Below are 24,493 nucleotides of genomic sequence, written 5' to 3'. Positions count from 1 at the left end.
CATGGTGAGCCAGGCCTGACAAGGCCTCCTCACTGAGTCTCTTCCTTCCTCAGCTGATTCTCTCTGGATCGACAGAAGTGATTTGAAGCCACAGAGAAGGATGGGAGGGGATCTTCCCGAAGTGGTAAGATGCCAGCACAATCATCTGTGGCCCAGGGGCATGGGAAGGATACCACCTGTCCTAGCCACTTTGGTGAGCTGGGTCCCCGGCAGTCTGGCCTGGAGTCTTTCCATCAGGCTCCCCCCAGATCCTTCCCTCCCCCAAAAGCTCTGAGGGGCAGAGAGGTGAGTTTTCAGTACATCCTAAAAAGACAGAGTCTCTGACATTGAATGAGAGTTTCTGCTTTGTCTGGTATTAAAATTGCCGTTTTCATTTTGCATTTGCCATCTCGCTAATTTTTTTTAAATGTTTATTTATTTTTGAGAGAGGGAGTACCAGCGGGGAGGGGCAGAGAGAGAAGGAGACGGGATCTGAAGCAGGCTCCACACTGACATCAGTGAGCCCAATGCAGGGCTCGAACTCAGGAACCGCGAGATCGTGACCTAAGATGAAGTTGGAGGCTTAACCAACTGAGCCACCCAGGCGCCCCAACCATCCCATTAATTTTTAATTTAACCTTTTGGGATCATTTTGTTTTAGGTGAGTCTCCCGTAAGCAACCGATAGTTTGACTCTCATTTTTACCCCGTTCTGAGCCTTTATCTTTTTATTAGGGGAATGTAAATCATGGATAATTATTGCCAGAGCTGGTTTATATGTGGTCTACCTCCCTAAAAATCCATAACCCCAGTCTAATCATGAGAAGAACATCCGATAAATCCCAGTTGAGGGACAGTCTACAAACTATCTGACCAGTTCCTCTCAAAACTGTCAAAGTCATCAAAAACAAGAAAAGTCTGCGAAACTATCACAGAAGAGCTTCGGGAGCCATGACGAGCAAATATAGTATGGTGTCCTGGAGAAGAATCTCGCACAGAAAAGGGGAAGTAGGTTAAAACCAAGGAATTCTGGAGCACCTGGGTGGCTCAGTCGGTTAAGTGTCGACTTCGGCTGGGGTCATAATCTCTCAGTTTGTGGGTTTGAGCCCTGTGTCGGGCTCTGTGCTGACAGCTCGGAGCCTGGAGCCTGCTTCGGCTTCTGTGTGTGTGTCTCTCTCTCTGCCCCTCCCCTGCTCATGCTCTGTCTCTCTCAAGAATATATAAACATTAAAAAAAATTTTTTTTAAAAACACTAAGGAACTCTGAATAAAGTATGGATTTCTGTTTAGTTTTTTGTTTTGTTTGTTTGTTTTAAAGCTTTCCCACAAAAAGGCCCCCAAAAAAACAAAATAAAACAAACTCTAGGCCCAAATGGCTTCACTAGTAAATTCTACCTAATATCTAAGGAGAAAATATTGTCAATTCTACACAAAATCTTCCAGAAAATAGGAGATGAGGAAATGCTTCCCATCTAAAAACAAAATCAAAAACAAAAATGAAAAGAATCATAAACCTAAATGTAAGAGCTAAAACAGTAAAAATCAAGAACCAACACAGGAGAAAATCCTAGTGATAAGTTAGGAAAAGATTTCTTGACTATTCAAGATGACTACTTTCTTTCTATTTAAAAGAAAACAGTGAACAAATTAGACTTCATTAAAAATAAAAATGTTTTGGGGCACCTGGGTGGCTCAGTCGGTTAAGTGTCTGTCTTTGGCTTAGGTCATGACTTCGAGGTTCGTGAGTTTGAGCCTCGCGTTGGGCTCTGTGCTGACAGCTCAGAGCCTGGAGCCTGCTTTGGATTCTCTCTCTGTCTCTCTCTCTCTCTGTCTCTCTCTGTCTCTCTCTCTCTCAAAAACAAATAAAGATTAAAAAGAAAAAATATTTTTTTCAAAAAAAAAAGTCTGACGCTTAACCGAGTCACCCAGGCGCCCCGTGGTGTTATTGATAATAGCCCCAAACTGAAAACAGCCCAAATGTCTGGTGCCTGGTGAATGGAGAAACTAAGTGAGATGTAGCCAATCCATATAATGGAATACTTGCTCAGCAGCCAGAAGGAACAGACTACTGCTACAAGCAAGTATGGATGAATCTTGAAAGCTTTACGCTAAATGAAAGAAGTCAGACACAAAATACTACATACTGTATGATTCCTTGTACAGGAAATCCTAGGAAAGGCAAAACAATAATGCTAGAAAGTACATAGTGGTTGCCAGGGGCCAAGGGGAAGGAGGAGAGATTTGACTCCAAAGGGGCACGGGGAAACTTTTTGGCAAGATGTGAAAATGTTTTGTACTATGATCATGGTGGTGGTTACATTATTATCTATATTCCTCAAACCATACAATTGTTCACTAAAAAGTAGTGAACTTTATCGTTTGTAAATTTTAGCTCAGTGAAGCTGACACAGGAAGTTGGGCAAAGTGTTCTCAAATGCACTTAGTGGATTACGTGGTGCCGAATTTTTCCTTGCCCTTCGTGTATAGTATACGTTCTAGCTCCTTGTGATGAATGGGGGCAATTAGCCCTGTTGGGATGGTGACTTATTTTTTTGCTTCTCTATTGGATTCCAAAGTGGTCAGGAACAAACCATAGCTTGCAATTTAATGGGACTCTTGCTGAGTCTTCTAGTAAGTGTTCTCCTTCTGGGAACCAGAACTTCTAAACCCGTATTGCTCAGAGTTCCAGGATTTGGACCCACGAATTCCCCAAGTTGGGTTACCGGGATTGATGGTAAACAAGGCCTCTCCTACTTCTACTTCATGATTCCTGGACCCGTGTATTCTGCCTGTTGGGAACACAGTACCTTATAAAGGGTATTGATTTAGGGTGTATGTCGCATCTTGGAGAATGGCACCCCATCTTTGTAGGGTATTGCCTACAAGGTGATAACTCAGCTGTACCTTCAGAAAGCTGTTCCATCACTCTACCAGCTTCTAGGTGTTGCCCTATGTGATTGGGCCAGTGGATTCTCTGGTCATGTCCCCACTGCTACACCCCCTTTGCTCTAGTGTATGTTCCTTAGTCCCATGCTAGATAGTGTGGGGTCTTGGGGTAGTGAGTTGAACCTGTAAGCCCTCAGATAATATTGTTGGGTGAGGCCCTGTTGGCAGAAAAGGCCCTGATATATGTGTCAATTTCAGTCAAGATAAATTGCTGCCCATTTCAAGGTGAAAGAAGTTCAATGTAATCAACTTGCTATCAAGGGGCTGGTTGGTGTCCTCAAGGGATGGTACTGTATCAGGGGCTCAGCCTTGGTCTCTGTTGACTAGTATGCTGGGTAAATATTTAAAAATCTGAGTAGGCGCCGTGGGGGGGGGGGGGGGCGTGGGAACCTGACTTGTAGCATCTGCTGATTTCCGTGTTGTAAGTATTCCCACCATGGCCAATTCCACGCTACCAGCATGATGTCAACTGTTGCACAAAACTCCTGAAAGGTGGACAGTCGACTGTCCCAAAGCTTCGTAGGCTGGCTCTAACACACTGGTGTCTCTGCTGCCAGGTTGGATAGTCAACAGTGACATTAGAGGGTAAGAGGGGAGCCCACACTGTTGAACTCCCATGTAATCTTGGCCACCATGGCTACTCTGTTCAAGGGCAACATCTCAGTACTGGAATGGCTGATGACAGGGGCTGGCTGACATGAACTGACTGGGTGGCTCTGACCACATGAGTGCTTGGTGCCTCTTCCATAGCAGATGCTCTCTGGTAGGGGATAACATGCGATACCAAGATACTCACACTTTTTACTGACTACCACGGGATTTCCCACATGCCTCTTTGTCTCTGATCTTCCAATATTTCTACCCCTCCAGACCCCGTGACCAACTAGCCAAGCCATTGGCCACTGTCCATGAGTTTAGGTACATTCTTAACCAAGGCCACTTCTCTTTCCACACAACACGAGGTTCTGCCCATTGGGAGGATTTCCCCCTAACCACTGTCTGGAGCAGTTGTACATCACAAGTCCATTTTTGCTTTGCACGCACAACCAAGCTGACCTATATATGAGCCAAGTTGGCCATTTTCCTTCTCCATCAGCTGGTCATAAAGGACTGAGCATGTAGCCATACATGCGAGCTGAGGAGAGATACTGGTACCATAGTCCCAGATGACATGGAAATCTGGGCAATTGGCTCCTTCAGCTTACTTGTACCTTCTGGTCTGTCTTATAGTGCATTGCTCCTGGACCCACATGACCTTGACCCAGTAGCTCTGACAGGAGCCAGCTCATGATGGGCAGTCTGGCCACATGATTATTTGATATCCCATGGTCAGTTACTCCATCTCTACCAAAAATCAAAGCATGCCAGGAGCCGGTTTTCAAATTCTTTGCTGCAGATGGCTTGGCCTTGTTTCAGAGCTCTGGAGTTTATGATGTGGCTCTCCTTTTGGGATTTGATATAAGCTCCACATATCTTTTGAGAGCACAGATATTATGGTAGAGATCTGCCTGTTTTTATGACCCAAATGGTAGGGCTTCCTGCATTTCAGCCCGGACCTGTTGCAGAAAACTTTCCCTCTACTGAACCCCACTTAAATCTAGCCATCCTTCTATGCCGCACAGCAAACGGGTCAGAGTAGTATTCCCAAGTATAGAATATGCAGCTTCTAGAACCGTAAGTGTCCTGCCAGGCATGATGTTTCCTGCTTCATGGTGAGAGATGCAATTTATCTTTTATTTTGTCTGTTACTTTGAAAAGGATGTCCTAGGGCGCCTGGGTGGCTCAGTCGTCTTTGGCCAAGGTCATGATCTCACAGTTCGTGGGTTCGAGCCCTGCATCGGGCTCTCTGCTGTCAGCGCGGAGCCCACTTCAGATCTTCTGTCCCCCTCTCTCTGCTCCTCCCCTGCTTATTCCCTCTCTCTCAAAAATAAACATTTAAAAAAAGGATGTCCTAAATGCTCCAAGACCCCTAAAAATTTCACTGATGTGGTGGGCCTTTGACTCTTTTTTAAAAATAGACTTTACTTTTCAGAGAAGTTTTAAGTTCACAGCAACACTGAGCAGAAAGTACAGCAATTTCCCACGTACCCCCTGACCTACACATGTACAGCCTCTCCCATTATCAACAGCCCCCACCAGAGTGGTAGATTTGTTACAATTGAGGATCCTGTGTTGACATATGATAATCACCCAAAGTCCATGGTTTGCATTAGGGTCCACTTTTGGCGTGGAACAAACATTCTATGGGTTTGGACAAATGTATAATGACATGTCTCTACCATTATAGTATCATACAGAGTAGTTTCTCTGCCCTAAAAATCCTCTGTGCTCCACCTGTTCATCCCTCCCTTCCCACCAAGCCCTGGAAACCACTGATCTTTTCACCATCTCCATACTTTTGCCTTTTCCAGATGTCAGATAGCTGGGATCGTACAGTACGGAGCCTTTTCAGGTTGGCTTCCTTCACTTAGTGCATTTAAGCTTCCTCTGTGTCTTTTCACGGCTTAATACCTCGTTTCTTTTTAGCACTGAGGAATATTCCATCATCTGGATGTTTATGCATCCATTCACCCTACCGAAAGACATCCTGGTTGCTTCCAAATTTGGGCAATTATGAAATACGTTGCTATAAACATCTGTGTGAGGCGTGGTCATGCGTTTTTAACTGGGCCTTTGACTCCTCATGGGATTTATTTTCCCTCTTTTGAAACAAACATGTCTCATCAAGACTCCAATCCACTTTCCACTTTCGTTCATTGACATAGTGGATCAAAAAGATATTCTGCAGAATGTCCAGGCGGTCCGAGTCCCTTCAGTCGGTTTCGTGACAGACAAAAGAGAGTTAACATAGCCCTGGGGCTAGACCATAATGGATGCTGTTGTTCATCCCTTGTGAATGTGAACAACTTCCTGTCATCCTTCCAGATAGGATAGAGGAGAACTTATCTGCCATCTCAGTGGCCACATACCACGTACCTGAACTGGAATGATTTTGAGAGAGAGAAAATGTGTGTGCGGGCAGGGGAGAAGGCGCAGAGGAAGAGAGAGAGAAAGAGAATCTTAAGCAGGCTCCATGCTCAGTGAGGCCAACGCGGAGCTTGATCTTACAAACCGTGAGATCTTGACCCAAGCCGAAATCAAGAGCTGGACACTTAACCGACTGAGCCCCCCAGGGTCCCTGGAATGACTTCTTAAAGTTGTCTTGAATTGAAGCGAGAGGACTGAGCCTTGGTCGGCTACCTCAGTCACTCGATTGGGTGACGCAGCTCCCTTCAGCCGAAGGCAGTCCCTGGAGGAGGTCGGCTATGAGCAGGCAACACCCCCTATGGCTTTGGGAATGAGTACCTTGGACCTGAAGGGGAAAAATCCAGCCTGCATCCCATACCACCCACTACAGATATTAGTCAACCAAGTGGGAGTGCTGGATGGGCAGTGGAGTTGGGAAAGATGGGGTTGCAAATCGAAAGGTAGGAGTCTTTGTCTTACACATGTTGTCTACAGCCAGCTGTGAAGCTGGATGAGATCACCAAGAGAATGAAAGTGGATTAAGCCAAGAGAAAGGGAACCAAGGACTAAGCCCCGGGGTCCACGAACATTAAAAAGGAATCATGAGGATAGGGGTCTTTGTCCTTTTGTTCACCGATGTATCCTAAGATCTTAGAACACAGTAAGTGCTCAGTAAAGAGTTGTTGGTTAAACTAAATAAAGTTCAGGGGGAAAAAATGTCCAAGATGGAGAAAGGAGTCGTAATTATGTCCCGTATCTGGGAGGGCTGTGTCTGTGTGATAGACTTAATGTGTGCGTCCCCCACCCCAAGTCATATGTTGAAGCCCGGACACCCAATGTTATGGTTTTTGTAATGAGGTCTTTGGGAGGTCATTAGGTTATGAGGGTGGGGCCCTGGTCTGATGGGATTAGTGCCCTTGTAAAAAGAGATGCCAGAGAGCTTGAACTCCCTCTCTCCCTCTGCACCCAGGAAATACCATGTAAGACACAGCAAGAAGGCAGTCCCATCTGCAAGCCAGGAAGAAATCCCACCGTGGTGACACCCTGATCTTAGACATTCAGTCTCCGGAACTGCGAGAAAACGCATTTCTGCTTTTTAAGACACTGGGCCTGTGGTGTTTTGATATGGTGGCCTGAGCTGATATATTACGTATCCTGAGAGAAAAATCTCAGTCAGAAAAACAAACGAAATGATCAGCAACCAAGAACATTCAACTGGAATTACAGGCCAGGTGTTGTACAAAACAAGTTCCAAAGAGCAGGACGCGGGTAACCAGAGGGCCCGATGACAGCCCTGGTCTGCCATAGGGTAGTCCTATAATCTTGGGCAAAACGCTCCCGCTTCTGCCTGTACCTTCGCCACTGAGATGGTCGGAGTATATGAGTTTTGTGAATATATGTTATTATTATTTTTAAATATAGAGGTAATTCGTGTTCATTTAAAAACTTCAATCAGGGGCGCCTGGGTGGCTCAGTCGGGTGAGTGTCCAACTTCGGCTCAGGTCATGATCTCGCAGTCTGTGAGTTTGAGCCCCACGTCGGGCTCTGTGCTGACAGCTCGGGGCCTGGATCCTGCTTCAGATCCTGTGTCTCCCCCTCTCTCTGCCCCTTCGCCACTCACACTCTCTCTCTCTCTCAAAAATAAATAAACATTTAAAAAATAAAATTAAAATAAAATAAAATAAAATAAAAACTTCAACCATTACAGAAATATGTGGAGTAAAACATGAACATTCCCTTGCCTTTCTCTCTGCAGAGTTAACCATAGTTACCCGCATAGCACAGATCCTCCTAGACTTTTTTCCGCCATGGCCCTGCTCAAATGTTCACCCTTTCATGTGGCCTTCCCATGTCTCAGGTCCCGTATCTTCCTGCTCTTTTCTCCTTTGGCACTTTATATGGGAAGACAAGAGGTCAAGGGGGCTGAAGGCAAAGGGAAGCAGGTGCCTCTGTGGGCCGGTCATGGGGGCAGGGCAGCAATTCAGAGCCTCTCATGCTTTGGAGCAGGAAACCTCTGAAGAGCCACTTATGGAGCTGCCCACCCCAGAACCCAACTGACAAAGAGAGCCAGTGTGGCCGGGATGTTCATGGGAAAAGAGCCAGAATGTATACCTTATAGAACAAATTTTAAATGTATTTGGTCATTTGATTGTTTATTCATTCATTCATTCATTCATTCATTCATTCATTCATTTTGAGAGAGAAAGTACGCCTGAACCAGCGCAGAGCCTGATGCGGGGCTTGAACTCACGAACCGTGAGATCGTTGGTCCTTTAATTGCTTTAATCGAGGCATAACGTACATATGGTAACATACACAAATCTTGAGTATACAACTTGAAGATTTTCACACACACACACACACACACACACACACACACACTTATGCTGCTACCACCCAGACAAGGAACATTTCCAATACCCAGGGCGGTCTCCCCATCCCGAGGAAGCCACTCTTCTAACCAGTATCGCCATCTATTCACTTGGGCTGTTCTTGGATCTCATCTAAATGGCATCTCGCAGCACGTTGTATCGTAGGTCTGCTGTCTTTTGATCATCACTGCGTCTGTGAAATTCTTCCAGGTATTCCAGGTATTGTTGAACAATAACAATTTTTATTGCTGAGTGCTGTCCCACCGTGGGACCATATCACGATTTATTGATGCTTCCTACTGCTGATGGACGTTTGTCACGTTTCCAGTTTGGGGCTGTTACGAATAAAGCTGTCCGGATTGTTCTGTGCTTGCTATTACTATTTTTGGTGGGCCTCCGTGCTCGTTTCTCTGGTGGACCTATCTAGCAGTGGGATTGCTCGCTGGCTCATGATTTGTTCCTTAAGGAAATGTCCAGAAGGATTTGCAGGGATTTGCCCCTGGCCATGAATGCCGAGGCCACAAAAGATGCTGTAAGAAGACCGTGGAAGAGTGAGGAGTGCCCAACAAGGTCATCCCCCTCTCTGGAAGGGGCCAGCAACCAGAGGCTGAGCTAAAGAGCCCCCCGCCCCAAGACTGCAGAGGGGGTCTCTTGCCCAGTCCCCGCTGCTGGGGAACGAGGTTGAGCGGCCCACTCCAAGGTCAGCATTTCACTGACTTTCCTGGCTGTTTATCTCCACCTTGTGACTCGGCCCCACAGCTCAGCGACTGATCTGGGGGAGTGAGTTCATACCCTCAGAGCCGCAGACAGGCTTGTTCAGCTCAGGCCACAGTCTGCTCCTGCCTAGAGACGGACTTTGAGTTTTTAGGAATTAGCCCCGATCAGCAGGAAGCCAGGGAACAAATCAGCGGCCACAGTCACAGAGGGACCAGAGCTCCTGAGGCGCTCAGCTTGTGGTACCACCGGGGCCAGCAAATCAGAGTCTGAGAGTGAAGGAGGCAGTAATCTCCCCAGAAAGCGGATGGAGATTGCCTTCCACGCCCAGCGCCTCCCAGCTGCCTGGGCTCAGTCTGGGACGCTCGCTCGAGGCTTTGAGCAGCACCTAGAGCCTAGAGAGCACTTCCCTCAACCAGACACACCTCAGTGTCGCCGGAGGCGGCCCGGAAGCAATTTCAGAGACCATTTTACTCACAGTCATCAGTCTGACAGCCCCCTGCCGGAGTCCAGCTCCAGCAGGTCCGGGGGTTCCCGAAGGATGAAGGGCGTCGGCGAAAAAGTGAAAATAAAACAAAACTAAAACAGAAATAAAAATAAAAAACTAAAATAAAAATGGACACAGACGACAGCAGTGTGTTGAACTGGCCCCTTTATTGCACTAAACGTGGCATAATATATGCTAGTGATTTCCTTGTAACGTACGTCATCTATGTTTTTCTAACATTACCCAATTCCAAAATTGTCCCTTTGCATAATCACCCAATGAGGAATAACATGATTGTTTTGTCATAACGTTCCCTCCTGCCCTTTGCTTATTGATTAATTTCGTTTCTTGTTTTTATTATGTATCTATGTTCATCTATAATTTATAAAGTATTTGCTTTGCTGTTTTCACGAAAGGCCATTTATCTCTCAACACCTCAAGTGGAAGAGTTACAGGGACACGCCCTCTTAGTTGTTTCCCTGAACCATTCGTGGTTTTGAAGAAAAGTGTTCGCCTGGGTCCGAGGTGCCAAGAAGGGGGCCAAGAGGGCCTTAGAAACCCATGCCTTAAACATTCTCAGACAGACAGTGCACCTAGGAACCAATGAGCCATTCTGTACTTTAACTGACTAGGTTCAGTCATCATCTGGAATGCCTCCTGGGGGCCAAGTGGACCCAGGGGTCAGAGGGACCTGTGTCCAAAGATACGCTCCTTAGTTACCGGAGTGGGGCTTTCAGATCCGTGTCTCTCCTTCGTTGGCCGCCTTTGCTAGCAAATGTATGAGGCTATCCTTGCTTTAAGTAGAGGAGTCTCCAGAGGGGACAGCAAGGGCTAAACATAAGGCCGCACAATTTCTGGTGGAACCTTATTTTCTTCCCTAACGGTTCTTTTCCCAGGGGGCCTGCCGAGGGCAATTCCCCAAGAGACAATAATACCCCAGGTACTTTTAAGGCCAAACGACCTAAAAGTGGGAGGACAAGAAGCTTCACTTGTCGGCCGGCCGCCCTGCAGTCACCAATCCGTCCACAGCCCGGGCCCTGCCACTCAGGCTGGGATAGCTCGGCTTCCAGCAGCCCCCAGTGCAGGCCCTGGTGTTGATGTAAAGGCAGCTGGAGGAAGTGGCCGACAACAGTCACCATCAACCAGGCCATGGAGCCTAAGCCCCAGCCCTACCAGTTGACTTCTCGATGACTCTGCGTCACTTTCCCTCTGGAACCAGAGTTTGTTCATGGGTACAATGGGCTCACACTGGGTGCGTCCCTGTGTACACCCAGAGCGACTTTGAGAACCACCTAATTGCTGTTGTTCGCCAGAAAGAGAAAATATGGCTCTGTAAATATAAGATGTGATATCAGGCCTCAGCAATTGTTTGCGGTCGGAGTGAGAGAATGATCCGTGAGTGAAGCGGCTTCGGCTGGCCGCCCAGCCAGGACAAGCCCCACCCATGGGCCTCATTGTCCTCTACCCACTTCCCAGCCAGAGAACAGGTGCCTGGGGCACGGCCTCTGCCTGTGAGGGTGGGGGCATGGCCCTGAGCACAGGTGTGATGAGAGCTGTGGGGAACCAAACACGAAGGCGTCTCCTTCAGGGCCATTGAGTCACAGGGCCATTGAGTGGGTGAGTCACCCGATCCACAATTACTATTGTCTTTGTTTGCAGGTGAAAAAGCTGATATGCAGGGGTGAAGAAATGAAATCAGGCGGCGTCCGGGTGGCTCAGTCGGTTAAGCATCTGACTCTTGATTTTGGCTCAGGTCATAATCTCATGGTTTGTGAGTTCGAGCCCCGCATCGGGCTCCGCGCAGAAAGTGCAGCAGAACCTGCTTGGGATTCTCTGTCTCCCTCTCTCTCTGTCTCTCTCAAAATAAATAAACGTTAAAAAAAAAAAAAAGGAAATCAGGATCGCACAGACATCAGCAGTGCTGGGGCCCGGCCCCCACTTCAAGGCCTGCCTCTTTCCATGGCCTGTCCTTAGCATCAAGCCCGATGCAGGCTGACTCAAGCAGGGGGCCATGTGAGGCCTTGGGAACCGGGTCGAAGATCCCCGGGCCGTTCATTGCCCCCCGGAAGAGATTCTCAGCCTGTGTGCTGGGGTGCTGCTCCTTTCCCCCCGTTCCAGCTCCATGCCGTTTCCCCAGCCTTCCGCTGACCTGTACCAGGCCCCCAAGCCAGCCAGCCTTCTCAACCTTCCAGGCCCTTCTCAAATGCTGCCGCCTCCAAGAAGCCTTTCCCGATCTCCCCAGCAATTTGAATCACCCCCTTTTTGAATATGTGCTGCCGAAGCGAGCACTGATCACCCCCTTTTTGGATTTCTTATAGTTTTTGTTCTGTTTTTAAGGAAAGACTGTGCATCAGAGAGTTAATTTCTTTAACTCCTTCATGAGGGAACAGGCAGGACAGCCAAGATGACTCCTGGGAGAATTTGAAGAACAAGGTATTTATAGGAATAGCTAGAGAGAACCATAGGTCTGATACAGAGCTGGTATTGCCCTCCAGGGCAAAAATCCTTAAGTTTTGGAAAGATCTTTTCTACCTGAGGGAAATTGTTTGCACTCTGCCTGACAAGAGGCTACAAGTTAACATGAGCCTGAGCCTGGGTGGCCCGTGGTTTGGGAGTTGGACCCCCAGGCCAAGCTCCGCACTGACAGCTTGGAGCCTGGAGCCTGCTTCGGATTCTGTGTCTCTCTGTGCCCCTCCGCTGCTCGCGTTCCGTCTCTCTCTCTCTCTCTCTCTCTCTCTCTCTCTCAAAACTAAACATTAAAAAAATTTTTCTAAAGGACACAGAACCTCACAAACCTAGAGCCTGTGATCAGTGCTCAATGGAAAGTCAAGATACAGGTGTGGACACCTAGATCAGCAGACCACAGCCCATGGACAGGTCTGGCTCGCGACTTATTTTTGTAAATAGACTTAATGGAACCTGGCCACACTTATTTGTGTATTCCTTATCTGTGGTGGCTTCTGTGCCAAACTGATAGAACTGAGTATTTGCATAGTTGTGACAGAGATCGTATGACTTGCAAAGCTGAAAGTATTTACCGTCTGGCCCTTTATAGGAAGCGTTTGCCGACCCCTCATCTCCTGTTGGTTTTTTCCTTTTTCAAATTTTTTATTGTGGTAAAATACATACGACATAAAATTTATCGTCTTCACCACTTTTTATACATTTTTAAATGTTTAGTTTTTTGAGAGAGAGACAGAGACAGAGCACGAGTGGGGGAGGAGCAGGGTGAGAGGGAGACACAGAATCCGAAGCAGGCTCCAGGCTCCGAGCTGTCAGCACAGAGCCTGACGCGGGGCTCCAACTCACAGACTGCGAGATCATGACCTGAGCCTAAGTTGGACGCTTAACCGACTGAGAGACCCAGAGGCGCCCCCATCATCTTAACCATGTTTTTTAATGAATATAGTCTATTGTCATATTGGCTTACATACAACACCCAGTGCTCATCCCAACAAGTGCCCTCCTCAATGCCCTTCACCCATTTTCCCCTCTCCCCCCCTCTGCCCCCCTCAGTTTGTTCTCTGCATTTAAGATTCTCCTGTGGTTTGCCCCCCTCCCTCTCTGTTTGTAACTATTCTTTTCCCCTTCCCTTCCCCCATGGTCTTCTGTTCAGTTTCTCAAGAGCCACATATGAGTGAAAACATGTATCTGTCCTTCTCTGACTGACTTATTTCACTCAGCATAATACCCTCCAGTTCCATCCACGTGGCTGCAAATGGCCAGATTTCATTCTTTCGCATTGCCAAGTAGGCATTGTATATATAAACCACATCTTCTTTGTCCATTCTTCAGTTGATGGACATTTAGGCTCTTCCCATAATTTGGCTATTATCTTAATTTTTATCTTAATTGTGGCTATTACCTTTAATTATTATCATAATTTTTAATTGTCCGCTGGCACGGCCTTAGATACATACTGCTGTTCCCCTGTCACTGCATCCGTCACCGGAACTTTTTCATATTCCCGAACTGAAACTCTGTACCCATTAAACGATACCACCGCCCTCCCTGTCCCCTCCTCCCCAGCCCCTGGCAACCACCTTTCTCCTTTCCGTCTCCTCGAGCTTGACTGTTCGAGTAACCTCACGTAAGAGGAATCCCACGGTATTTATCTTTTTTTTTTTTTTAATGTTTATTTATTTTCGACACAGAGGGAGACAGAGCATGAACGGGGGAGGGGCAGAGAGAGAGGGAGACACAGAATCGGAAGCAGGCTCCAGGCTCCAAGTGGTCAGCACAGAGCCCCACGCGAGGCTCGAAACCCACAAACCACGAGACTGTGACCCGAGCCAAAGTCAGATGCTTAACTGACCGAGCCACCCAGGTGCCCCCGACACTGGTTATTTTCTGGTTTTTTGTTTTGTTTTGTTTGTTTGTTTGGATAGTAGTAATTCCTAATCTCCTAGGTGTTTGTACCTACTACCCACCCCCCACCTAGCCCTGACACCCTGCCTCAAGTCACTTGTGTCCTCTGGCCGAGAGGGTCACATCCTCTGGACACAGACAATCTTTTCTGTATCCCCTTCAGTGACCAGCACACTTGTCATGTTGAATGATCCCTGGTTTCCCGGAAGATTACACTCTGCAGGGGGAAGTAAAAAATTTACATATTCTGGAAAGACCAAGTTGGGCGTGGCTGGGACTACCTTAGGGCCACCGACAGGGAGTCGCCACAGTAGGCTCCCTCCTTCTGGTCTCCACATTTCTTCACCACTCTCGGAGATAAATAGACTTCTTGGAAGGTCGGCACAAGGTCTGACCCACCCCACTGCCCCAGCCTGGGTTCCAGGGAACCCCTTCCTGCCCCCCTGTCTCAGGGTCTCTGAACACCCAGGTCTCCTGAGCACACGCTCTGTGCCATCCTGGCTTTCAAGGCCCAGCTCAGGCACCTCACCAGCACCCTTTCCCCAGCCGGAAGCCCTCACACTGTCCCTCCAGCTCCCACGGGCCCGTCCAAGCTTTCTGCTGTGGCACAGGGAGAAGAGCATGGGACAGAAATCTGAAGATCTGAGTCTGATCCTGGCTGTCTCTCCAGCTGGCTTTTCGTCGTGGGTGAGTCATCCCTCCCCTCGTTTCTGCAAGTTTAGAACAAGGAAATCTGGAAGTTTCCATCTATAGCTAAAACTCCATAATTGTCCACTATTTTTATTGTCCTTCTTTCCCTGCCAGACTGGATGTCCTTTGGGGCGGAGACTAATTTGTTCCCTGTTGCCCACAGCACCCACCTTAGAGCTTTCCATGTAGTGAGGCTCAGGATAATGGTTCTTGGATGAGTGAAATGGTTTCGGAGGGATTTCAAATGTTTGCCCTCCATCCGGTTCCTGCGCACGGGCGGCTTTGGGGCCCACGTTTTCTGTGCCACGCTCGTGACATGCCCACTGTCTAAACTGCCCACTTTCCTTCCACCTTTCTAGCTGACAAATTCCTCCTCAAAGAGCCAACCCAAATGCTGTCTCCTCTGACGCCTCTCGCTCTCCTCTGCGAGCCGGCCTTCCCCCGAACCCCAGCGACTCTGGGGTGCTATCTCGATGATCCCAGAATCAACAGCATTTTGTCTCCTCCGCCAGACTGTGGGTCCCGAGGAGCACATCACCTCCTCCTCATCGCTGACACCCCAGTGCACCTGCCAGCTGTTTGCAGACAAAAGAAGGTGAAGTCAGTGGGATTAAACACAAGGAGAGCATTGTGCGTTTGGGACAGTCAAGATGTTCTTCCGTTTCAGCGGTGTAACATGTGAGGATGTAGCGTCACAGAGCCCAGGCCTAGGGCCCATAGCAGCGGAGCGGAGAGAGTTAAGCATCTCCCTTAACTCCTATCTCTCTCGGCCATGGCCCTCCCAAACCCTGGGGGTTCCCGTGTGGTGGCTGTACCCAGCTGCTCCTGCTGGCACTCGGAAAGGGCCACTAAGCAGATCGGGGAGGGGAGGGGTGGCCAACGTGCCAGTGGATCTCCTGAGTGAGCTAATGATGAATATCCCCCCCCCCCCCAGAGGCTTTGTGACCCAGCTGGGGGCAAGGGAGGCCAGGATCGCAGCCTGATGCTGTGCTGTGCAACCCGACATATGGGAAAACAGCCACAATGAAGCAATCTGCCCCAGAAGGGTCCCAGGCCTCAGGAATGCGGGCACAGAGGGGGCTGGGGCAGTGAGGCACTTGGGAAGGAGCAGGTAAATGGAAATCAGCGCTGCCACACGCGAGAGAGAGCCTGGGGGAGAACCGCAGACTTGAGCAGTTTCCCAAAACTGCCTGGGCATTAGAATCACCTGGAGGCTTTTACCTGTCTTGTTATGAAAGAGTTTATTTTCTTTCTGTAGAGCCATACCTAAAAAAAGATGGGTAGTAACATAAAAAAACCAAAAAAACAAAAAAACAAAACAAGAACCCCAGCCCAACTGCCAGGGCTTATCCGTGTTACCAGAGATGCACATGAGGTTACCTTAAGGCCCTCAAGGCAGAATGAGCATGTACGGTACAGGCAGAGGCCAGGAGCATCGGTTGAAAGTGTGTTCAGGGAGGAGGACCCGGTCTTTGGCAACTCAGGAGACCACAGGCGTGTGTGGTCCACAGGGGCCGGCAGCGACAGATAGGAGACTCTACCACGTGGGATGGAAGTCAGCACAGACGCGAAGTCCCCACGGGTGGACCTCTGAGGTCCAAAGATGGGGGCTGAGGAGGATATGGGGAGCCAGGTTCCAAGTCGCCGTCCAAGAGGAGTGGAGGAGAGAAGGCTTTTGTTTGTTAGTTTGAACCGTCGACTCCTGTGCTCTTGAACCAGCATCTCCAGGGGCAAGGCCCTTGGTTCCCAGCGGAGCCAGCCTGGCACCGGTCCGAGGACAGGTGTGGTCAGCCACCGGGATGGATGAGGAGAGCGCTGTCAGGAGATAAAGCTCTAAGCCATGGACCCAGATCTCCCAAGGAGTCCCGGGTGATCTCCAGCTACTTATTCTGTACTCCTCTTCGTCTCCATTTCTTCATGTGATCAAAGTAAGAGACCATAACACCTCTCCTACAGCTTTGATGGAGGGATTACATGAGATCATGTAGATGTCGGTGTTTGTTGGCCCACTAACCCTGGCGTGTGGACACACGGGGCTAGAGACCCATTGCCTGTGTTAATCATCAAACGTCAGGAGATCTGTGTGTGTTTATGATTCGTAAGGGGCGTCGTGAGGTAGGAGTGGGTTGATGGCCCAGGCCTTGATCCCAGATGCCCACACCCTCTCAGATGACACTGGCAAAGTCCACCTGGTTTGGGTCCCCCATGCCATTGGGAGCATGTCTACTCCCCTACCATGGTGGGGACCCACGCTAAGACCGGGGTGTCTCAGATCGAAGATTGCCTGTTTGACTGGCACCTGTTGCCCTCTGCGTGGCCTTCTCGGACCCCAGTGACCTTGAGAGAATCCCTTGTCGCTCTGTCCGCAGCTTCGCGGTAGGAGCTGCAGGAAATGGTTCGGGGTCTCTGCAGCAGCCCCGGGGCCTTTCAGTAGAGCCAAGCATCACCGGCCTTGTCGAGACCCTTGGTGGGCACCTTGGTGGCAAGAGTATGTCAACTGGGGGCCAGAGGCAGGCCCGGCCACCGCCTGGCTGATGGCTCAGAAGGAGCAGCTCAGGAACCCTCTGTGCCCAGAGGACTTTGACGTCTTTTCATTCCAACGCCGAGGACAGCCTTGTTCATCTAGAAAGCTCTCGGGACTGAAGGTGGTCATTCCTCCTGCCCACCCACCACCACCCTAGCATTAGTGGAAAACGCTCTTTGGAAGAGAAGGGTTTTTCCCCTTAGGAGGTCGCCAAGAGACATCGGAACACAGGCAACCAGAGAAAGATCTTGGAACCGGGGACTCGGGAGACCTGGGCCCTAACCTTTGCCAGATGACCTTGAAACAAAGGGCTCGTCTTGGAAAGTGAGGAGGACGCCAGCCGGCCTGGCAAACCCACAGGTGGTTGTGAAGTCAGTGGAAATGTGTTAGAAGGTGGAACCCACCTGAGAGGTATGAAACGCTCTCCAAACGGCAGGGGACACCACTGTCCTCGCCTCTGGCTTGCTGCCAGCCACGTCCTACTCACCCTTGCCTGGCACCTGTGCCAGTCCTCCTGGGCTTTGGCTCCTGTGGATCTTCCACGTGGAGCACTGAACAACACTGTGAAAATAAGTGAGGCGTACAGGGCTCTTGAAGATGTCAAAATTGAGCTCGTGCTTTTCTGCCAATGCTGCTGCCTCTCGAGTCTTCTCCACCCGAGGAACAGAATCTCCATCGAGGGAGCCACACTGCACCAGCAAGCTGGACATCCATTCTAGTAGATTCCAGGGCCATGGCTTACTTTTCCCTCCACTGGGCCGGCAGGAAGTGTGCTGAGCAGAGAGTCAGAGAGGGGCTGGTTGGGGGAAAAGAGAGGAAGAAGAGGAAGGAGGGAGGGAGGAGGCCCCACGCGACATGACCTCTAGGGTCCAGGCAATCAGGAATAAAGGAGTAAGAGCTGAAGGGAGGGACAGTCCCCAGCCCCCCAACCTGAACCCTACAGCAAAGAACTGCGTAAACCTTCAGGGTTTGGTTTGGGGAGGGCAAGGAGCCAGTATCTGGAACTGGTAGAGAAATGGCCAACGTACCGTTCCATTGTACCCATCACCCCTAGGCGTTAGCCGTGCTCTCCTGCAGATCGCAGATCCCTGCAGGGTGCACCTTGCCTCGCCCCTGCCTACCTTGCCAGAGCCATCCAGAGTGGACTATGCCCGCCCCGCCCCCCCCCCCCCGCCTGGCTTCGTCTGGCTGGTGCCTTTGTCCAGAGCGCTCTGCCCCCTGCCCGCCGTCCTCACCGTCAGGTCTCATTCACACGACATGCTGCTAACCGCTGTAGAGCATACAATTGACTGTCATTGAGAACATACACAACGTTGGGCGCCTGAGTGGCTCATCTGACTTCGGCTCAGGTCATGATCTCACAGTTCGTGAGTTCGAGTCCCACATCGGGTGAGCTCAAGCCCCATCTCGGGTGAAAACTCTCTCTCTCACCCCCTCTGCCCCTCTTGGGATTCTCTCTCTCTCTCTCTCTCTCTCTCTGTGCCTCTCACTCACCTGTGCCCCCCCCAAAAGAACATTTACAATGTTGTACAGCCATCCCCTCTCCCTAGTTCCAAAACATTTTCATCTTCCCAAAAGGAAACCCATTAAGCGTTTACTCCCCATTTCCGCCTCCGGGAGTCTGCTTTCTGCCTCTATGAATTTTCCTTTCTGGCCATTTCGCTGCTATGAAAGTTCACGTACGAGCATGTGTCCGAATACCTATTTTCAGTTCTTTTGGGCATATACCTAGGAGTGAATTGCTGGGTCATGCGGTCATTCTGCGCTTAATTTTCTGAGGAATCGTCCCTTTGTTTTTGACGTCTTCCTTACCCCTAGGTGTCTGTGCCTGTGCTGTCCCACACCGTAGCCACCAGCCCTGTGTGGTTGTTTCCATTTAAATTGGTGAAAATGAAACAAAACGAAAGATTTAGATCTTCGGTCACACCAGTTATGTTTCAAGGGCTCAGTAGCTGTCTGCGATTAGCAGCCACCGAAGTTCCATCATTCTGGGACGTGCTAATGGACAGTGCTGGTCTACACTGTGAGATCCCCCCTGAGGGAAGGACTAACCCTGCCTGGTTTATCGGAATGTGCCCAATGTCTAGGAAAGTGCCTGGCATGTAGGATTGTTATTTTAGGGAGGGAGGAAAGAAGGGTTGCTTACGGGATCATTTCTTTATTTGATCTTCTCGGAAAAGCTCTACAGGCAGCAGAAAACGAATGCTTTTTCCGTTTTTAAAATAACAGTCTCAGGGAGCGCAATAGCAAGCCCGGGGTCACAGAGCTGGTATGGATCGTGACCCTCCACCCTCCCCCTCCCTCCACCAGCTAGACCTTGAGTGACTCCCGAGGCATTTGGACAGAATAGTAGTGGGCAGCCCGGGGGCTGGAAAATACCAGAGGTGGCTGACACAGTAGTCTGGCTTGAGAGGCATTAGGGCATTTTTTTAATGTTTACTTGTTTTTGAGAGAAAGAGAGAGAGCAGAATCAGGGAAAGGGCAGAGAGAGAGGGAGACACAGAATCTGAAGCAGGCTCTGGGCTCTGAGCTGTCGGCACAGAGCCCGACACAGGGCTCAAACCCACAGACCGTGACATCATGACCTGAGCCGAAGTCGGACGTCCAACCCACTGAGCCACCCAGGCGCCCCTGCATCTTTCTACATAGGACATCAGACCCCGTGAGTGAATGTGCCCAAACCCTTTCTTCGTTATTGTCCCCCTTGCGAACCAGTTTAGACACCTACCCCCCACCATCATGACCCCTCTTAAAAGCTGAATGCCACAGATAGCTGTTTACCTACTGGATGCATATCTGTGTTTATGTATAGAAAGAGCAAGATTCTTTTCGCCTCCCAAGAAGCAATTTTGGCCCCGTTGGGGGTGATTCTGCCCCACTGAGCATGCATGCCAGAAATCAGAAATCTTCCCCAGTTCCTACGGGGCCCTCGGGGGGGGCATCTTACGCGTCTGACCAACATGTCCACTTTTGCTTCCTGGAAGAACCGGCCTTGCTCCCCGCCCCTGCCCTGCCAATGCCACAGGACGCCGTGTGCTTCCCAAGGTCACGTTCCGGTACTCCCCAGACAGCAGAAGCCTCGAGGAGCTGAACCCATGGGGTTCCCTGCACGCCTCCCCACCGCAACCCTGCTGTGTCTCAGAAAGGCTGGATGTGCCCATCCTCTCTCCGTGTCCTGCTGTGTCCCGGGCCCAATGGCACATGTGCCCTTAGTTTCGGAGAGATCTCAGGAAGACAAGCCCGAAGCCAAGCGAAGCAAGGCGCCACCGTCTCCCCAGGACTCCCCAGATGTGCTCCCGTGAGAGCCCTTTCCCCACATGCCAGAGCAGCGGCCGCAGCTGAATCCAGCTTAGGCCCAGCCGGCCTTGCCCACACACCAGAGAGGTCACGGCATGCCCTCGCTGACGGGCGGCACCTTACGGTTCCAACGGCACCCCGTTTTACAGATGAGACACCAGGACCCGGAGAGGGCGGGGCTGGAAGCAAGGTCACAGCGTGAGTGGTTCCCAGGGCGGTTTGTTTTGTTCTGGACCAAAAGAGCAAGGAGTCTGAGCAGTGGTGCGGGACGCCCCTGGTCTTTCAGGCGTGACAGACCTACTCGAAGTGACATCCCCATGTTGGAACCTGTTTGCTACCCGTGGGGCACAGAAGTTAAGTGTAGGAATTGAGAGTAAGCATTTAGAAATATTTATAGTGGCTTCGTGGAGAAATTTGTTTCTTTTTTTAACTTTTTTTTTTAATGTTTATTCTTGAGAGAGAGAGAGAGAAACAACATGATCGGGGGAGGGGCAGAGAGGGGGACGTGGACAGAGAACCGCAGGCGGGGCTCGAACTCACGAACTATGAGATCATGACATGAGCCGAAGTCAGACGTTCAACCAGCTGAGCCACCTGGGCGCCCCCATGGAGAAGTTTTATATCTACTAACTCTACGAATAAAAAATCTGGCCTTGGTTATTATGTTAGTTTTTTGTGCTTTAATGTTTCTAATGATTCCTTTTTATTGTATTTTATGAAAGTGTCGATCTGTGATGAATGGGAGTTTTTTGTTTTGCTTCGTTTTGTTTTTAAAGCTGGTCCTTCGCCACCAGTAGTTTGACAAGGAAGGTACAGAGGCTGCGTTCCTCCTGCCTCCCACACACGGCATGGAAGGTCTTTGACCTAAGGATTAAAGAAAGAAAAATAACGTGGCTGTTTGGCTGGGCCAACAGAGCCCAAAGGTCTCTGTTTTCAGCCCTGAGCAGACACACCTCAAGGTCACCAAAGCCTGGCTTCTGGTAGGGTGCCTCGACTCGCTAAGCGCATCCCAGGGGCAGGGGTCCCTAAACCCGTCGGGTTTGCAACAAACAGGTGGTTCCGTGTGCCTTCCACTGGGGGCCTGTCCGGTCAGACATTTGACAGAGAAGTTGGGACTCTCTCTTCATTTCATTACCCTTCCTCCCCCTTGTACAGACGGGAAATCTAAGAGCCAGAAGGAGGATGGTTTGTTTATTTCCCTGTCTCCAGTGCCCGGGGAGGGTGTCTGTCCCAGAGTATCTGGCAGGGTTCGATCAGAGCAGGAGAACCTCTGTGAACTGTAGGGAATGAGGGGCCAGAGCTCCCGTGCTGGGAGGACTGCCCTCCATCGCCTTCGGAGTGGAACAGAACAGCTGCGTTTTTACTTGGACCTTCCAAATCTTGCAGACATTTCCCCTGTGGCCAGTGCTAACCCAGGACCCTAGAGAGAAGGGAGCGCTGAGAAATGCAGTTCGGCTTAGCTAAGGTGACACATTATAAAAGCCATCACCATGCCTATAAATGAAAAAAAAAAACAGAAAAGAAATGACGTGTCCAAGGGCACCCAGCAAGCAACTGAGAGGCCGAGCAGGAAAGTGAATGGTGGCCCTTCTAGCCCAAAGGCGTGGCTTTCCACTGCCTCCACGCTTTTCATTCTGGGGAGGACCTGGCTTCTCAGCTCGGTGACGGGGCCACAAGGCAGGACACCCCACCGGCCACGGTGGAGGCGACTCAAAACCCGAATCCTAAGGTCCTGTAGGAGCTGCAGAACCCTAGCAGAAAGACAACGATGGCTAAACTCGGGCAGTGCCTGGGAGGGGGAAGAGAAAGTTCTCTCTAGGGGCAATTAGGGGTAGAGCTGAGCCGGCTGACGTGGGATCTCTTCCAGGGCATGAGAGGATGTAGGCCTGAAATTGGCAGCTTCGAGCAGCAGGAACAAGGATGAGGAAGCCTTTTCCCGAGCCACAAGCAGTGTCGTGGCCCAGGGCAGGAGATGAGGAGAGGTGGGACCAGCCACCTCTTTGGCTTCAGGGTCGACCTCTGCTAGGGGCACATAGGCCCAGAGTGTGGGCCAGTCGGCCGGAACCTGTCCAGACAGGGCTCCCAGCTGACTCAGAAACCTGGCAGAGGTCCCACCCAGCAGCCAGCTCCAGCGACGGGCCGGCCCCTGCTCATACTGTCCCCACGGCTCAGCTACCTTGCAACAAGGGGATGTGGGCCCTTGAACTTGAAGCAACTCACTGCTCGTGGAGAAAGCGGAATCCCAGGCTCTATGATTTAGAGAGAATTCAGAGATTATCTACTCAAAACCGTCTTCTTGAGAACAAAGGAGAGAGAGCCGAGAGGGGCAAAGTGGGGGCAACGAACCTGGGTCTATTCTGCCCCCATTCGGTGTTCTTACTACAGCACACCGGCCGTCTGGTTGTCCCCTGCCTTACTTGGCCTCCAGATAGAGAGGCTGGGGACATCAAAAGGTGACGCCAGGGTAAGGAGTCACCTCCCCGTGGTCGTGACTCAGCGTGAGAGACGCTGCACCGTCAGCCCAGGGATAGGTCATCCACAGATTGACCTGCCTTTGGCCAGCGGAGCCAATCAGTGGCTGCTGCATTTTCGTGACGCCTCACACATTTTGTCCATGATTTTCAGTGAATTTCACTGAGCGTGGAACCTGGTGCTCCGGTGGCCCTTATTAGAAACAGGAACCCCGCAGATTTCCTAACTGCTGGTTGATTTTGGACAAGCCGATCTCTGGGCCTCAGCTTCTCGGTCTCGAAGGTGAGAACACATCATGGCAAGGCTCCCCTCCTCGCCACGTGATGGCATCCCCGTGCCATTGTCCCACCTTGACCTCCACCTGGGGCCACGGACCCCAAACGGGGCTCTGCCTGAGCCCTCGTGGCTGCACTCTTCCCGTGTTTCAGCTCTGCTCGTAGGCACCCCCCTCAGCTGCCTTTCCTGGCAGTGTGCTCCCTCGCCTGTCCTGAGCCTATCCAGGTGGGTCATGTCCCAGGACGTCCATCCTGCCTGACAGTGAACGTGGGTGGGGAGCCACTGAAGCATGGTAGCAGCATTTCTGCCCAACTCTGCTGCCTCCTGAAGGCCCCCTGGTATAAGGAGGCTTTATCTCTATCTATATAGACGTGCACCTGCATTGGTTCACCCATATCTATAGCAATTTCAAAGCGCTTTTTTTTTTAAGTTTATTTATTTATTTTGAGAGAGAGAGAGAGAGAGCGCGTGCACACGCGCGTGCGTGGGGGAGGGGCAAAGAGAGAGGGGAGACAGAGCATCCCGAGCAGGCTCTGCCGCTATCCGTGTGGAGCTCCACTCGGGGCTCAAACTCGAGAACCATGGGATCGTGACCTGAGCCGAAATCCAGAGTCGGCCGCTTAACCGACTGAACGCCCCCCCAGGCGCCCCCAACGTGCTTTTCTATCCATCACATCAAGTGATTGTCACAACAGCCTTTTGAGGGCAGGGGGGTATGTGTGTATCTTTTTGGGGGAAAACCGAGGATCAAAGGGGTTAAACGTGCTGCCTGAAGTAATGCGGATTTGGAAAGCATTTGTACTTTGGAATTAGCCCCGGAAGTCGAATCCCAAATAGTCTGGTCACTTAACCTCACTGAGCTTCAATTTCTTCAACTGTAAAATGGAGACAGTAAGGTCACAACCCCCTTCTCTGCATGCTCCCTCCTTAAAATCACATGATGTTTGTGTGCTGGCAGAGGCTGGGGATGGGGACTGGAGACCAGTCTGCTGAGGCCCCACAAATTCCCCACCCCAAACTGATTGATGCCTTTGACCCTAGGTCTCTGCCAGGTGAGGAGACAGAACCAAGAGGCAGCAACAGGTGAGGACAGAAAGAGCCTTTGGGGTCCGGGTTCAGACACCCTTCAGAGCTCTTACATTCCATAAGCATCATGCTCAAAGGCATGTGTCTGATTTGTGGGGGGGAATCGGGACTTGCCACATGTGTATGTCTTGGCCGTTACCAATAATGAGGTCATACCCAAAAGGCACTGACCTTTGAGTCAGAAAGCCAGAACTTCTAGTCCTTGTTGGGCCACTGATTTGCTCCCTGGCTGTGGTCGAGCCTTTTGTCCTTTCTGGGCCTTAGCCGTCTTGTTGGTA

At 50.3% G+C, this 24,493-nt stretch overlaps 1 long non-coding RNA gene across 1 annotated transcript in view; it reads left to right on the top strand.

Moving 5' to 3' along the window:
- Nucleotides 1-8,670, top strand: part of LOC132661876 (uncharacterized) — a 46,814-nt gene extending 38,144 nt beyond the window's left edge. Inside the window, exon 2 of the long non-coding RNA XR_009602438.3 lies at nt 6,900-8,670. This is a non-coding gene — a long non-coding RNA (uncharacterized LOC132661876). The remainder of the gene's footprint in view (nt 1-6,899) is intronic.
- The last annotated feature ends 15,823 nt before the right edge of the window (nt 8,671-24,493 follow it).

Source organism: Panthera onca, chromosome D1 (genome assembly GCF_046562875.1).
Source record: "Panthera onca isolate mPanOnc1 chromosome D1, mPanOnc1 haplotype 2, whole genome shotgun sequence".
NCBI lineage: Eukaryota > Metazoa > Chordata > Mammalia > Carnivora > Felidae > Panthera > Panthera onca.
The sequence above is the reverse complement of the archived record's forward strand: the minus strand, read 5'-3'. Positions and strand labels throughout refer to the sequence as shown.